The following is a 2,903-nucleotide window of genomic DNA, read 5'->3' on the forward strand; positions in this document are numbered from 1 at the left end:
TCCTCGTCTTCCCCGAGATGATTTCAGCAACGAACCACTTAAGAATTTGGTTCGTAAGAAGAGGGACAAGTCGTCCCGTGATGACTCGTCTCCGCGAAGGGAGAAATCAAGGGCCCGGACTGACCGTTCACCTCGATCCTCCCCTTCTACTGAACCAATGGGTCCTCCCCGACCTGTTGACATGTCTTCTTCTTTTCAGCCCGTCGGCGAAAAGACTGCTCGGAGTGCATCCCCTAATAGTGGAGATTCTGAATCTCGAGATGCTTCCTCGAGGCTGAAGCCTGCTCTTGTCCCTCAAGTCAAATCGCTTTCAGGTTTGGTGATTTACACATGCTTAAACTTTTCGTCTTTATTAAAATTCCAATTTTTACAATTCTTCCTTCTTCGCAGCTATGGAGACAGAAGGAAGCGTCTTCCGATGCTTCAAGACCCGTTCGGGTTCGATCTTGCCAGATTTCAACAAATGGCGCCCTGCAATTCGTGAACGCTATTTGCTTCACGCTTATCATTCATCTCGGGTTAGTTCCGTTTTCTTCCCCCCTTTTTTTATTGTATTGCCATTCTGCGAACTGACTCGCCATCCCGGGTTCATGTATGATACTAGGCTCATAGCGAACTTAACGACATGATCGAACATTACGAAGGGTTGGTCAGTGGACGGGAGAAAGAGATTGATATGTGGAAGAAGAAATTCTCAGCTCTTGAGGCTGAACTCAATTCTTCTGCTGGCTCCAAGCATGATCTGGAGGACAAGGTCGACAGTTTAACATCCGAGCTTGCGCAGATAAAGGGGGAGCTGCAGGGTCAGTACGACCAGAACTTCAAGCTCCAGGAAGAGTTTTCTGGTGTTCAGGGTAGGCTTCAAGAGTCCGAGTCAAACGCTGATTCCCTGAACAACCAACTCATCGAGCTTAACGCGAAGTGCAAGGCGATTGCCAAATTGCGTGACTCCGAGTTGGCGAGGTCGGCATCAAAAGCCAGAAAAGAGGTTAAGGGACGCGGGATGGAGTTGATCCAAGGGGCCATTCGATTCATGCAGACTGAGAAGGCTAGGTCGGACTTGGAGTCAGACATCAAGGAGCACGAAAGCAACTTGATTCTGCTGGACCAAATCCATGAAGCAGATTTCTCCGAGGAGCAAGAAAGGACCGAGCTGTCGACTAACCTTTCTGAAAAACGGAGTCGCTTAGCAGCTCTTCCCACTTCGGCCTTCAACCCACTTGACTTCGAGGCATTCTTCACTGAATCGCCTCCTATAAGTGAATCAGGTCTAGACTGGGCAGGTAATGCTTGGCTCCTGATATTTATTGCCTTTTCTTACCTTGTACCTTTGATTGACTGGAATTATTATTCCTAGGCTCAAGTGAGACGGAAGACGTTGTCCCGCCCGCAGCTCCAATGGTACCAGAGGTCACTCCGGAGGTTGGTTGTACCGCGGAGGGTGGATCAGGAGTTTCATCTGACCAAGCGGCTGCCAAGGAGGCGAATGAAGCTTCGACTGTTGAGCCGGATTCCGAGGTGGAGATCACTCCGTAGTGGCTGCGTCCACTTTAAATTGGGGATTGTCCCTTTAACTTTAAGACTTAATTTATTTTTGGCCTAAGGAGGCTTTATTGTTTTTGGCCTAAGGAGGCTTTTAAACCTTTCTAGGTTGTGACCCAAGGGGGTTTGGTTAAAATCATATGCGGGTTTGCAAAGTCCGCTCTTAACCTTTTGTGGCCTTGTGGCAATGCTTTCGAGATTTTTAGGCTGATCAGACCTTTCTCTTTAAAATGCGAGAGCTGAGCTCGGCTTAAAGCGAGTTCCCCACTTCGGGTTTAGTCAACTCGGTAAACTTGTTGGGCTTGGGCCTTAGAAACTTTTGCAGTTAATGCGACGGTTGCTCTTTCCCTTCTTAAAAAGAACGGCTCGTCTTTTAATGTAATAATTGCCTTTTCTCGATTTTCCAAAAATGGTTTAACCCACTCGGAAACGCTACCATTAATGGATTTATGGTTCCAAGACAAACCCTAAATCATTATAAATAAAGGCTTACCTACCTCTAGGCTTTATTAAACATGACTATAGAATCTCACTTGAGAAATATTTTAAGAATGGAAAACGAAGAAGTAGCCCCCATCGCTCCCGGCAGCCCACTTTTCTTGTCCGGCGACGGATTTGAACCGGCTGGCGTTCTCTTTCCTCACGCCGTCTTTCACTTCCCTTCAAAGGAGAAGAAAGAGGCTTGCGACTTCATCGACCAGGTAAATATTTCAAGTTTTTTGACTTAAAAACTTTTTCGTTTTGCCTTATTCACTCATTTTTATGTTAGGTCGCCGACAAGCACCGTCGCTTGTGTGAAGAGAGGCAGCGGCTGGGACTCAAAAGGCAGACGCTCGGGGCGCGGATCGCCCGGGTGGAAAGGAAGATACGGGCCCTGGAGAGCGATCCCTTTCAATGGGAGTGGCGGAACTTCGACTCCGTTGCTGAGATCCCGAAGATGCTTCGGATATATCTCCGCGCTAGAGGAGTCCCGGGTCCCGTGAACGCCCCTGTCTGCGCCGTTCCGTCCGACAGTGAAGAGGAAGAGGAGTTGGAGGAGGAGGCCAGCAACTGCCGGAGACGCGTACGGGATCGTTCCGAAGTGGATGCCACGAACAAGGCGTCCACTTCGGAAACTAAATCGGCGATGAAGGAGCCTGTTCCTGAGCCTCTCCCATAAGTGTTCTTTAATTTCTTCACTTTCTTCTTTCTTTTTTTTTTTTTTTAAAAAACTCGTGATGGGCTTCGACCCTTTTTATTTATGGAAATATTTGCTACTTTCCTTTCTTTCCAAATATTCTTGGAGATGCGTCCTTTAATGCAGGATCCATTCGAGGGCATAAATTTCTCCGCGAATCACTCCATTCCTTGGATAAAATCCG

The sequence above is a fragment of the Arabidopsis lyrata genome (assembly GCF_000004255.2).
Source record: "Arabidopsis lyrata subsp. lyrata unplaced genomic scaffold ARALYscaffold_3, whole genome shotgun sequence".
NCBI classification, from domain to species: Eukaryota; Viridiplantae; Streptophyta; class Magnoliopsida; order Brassicales; family Brassicaceae; genus Arabidopsis; species Arabidopsis lyrata.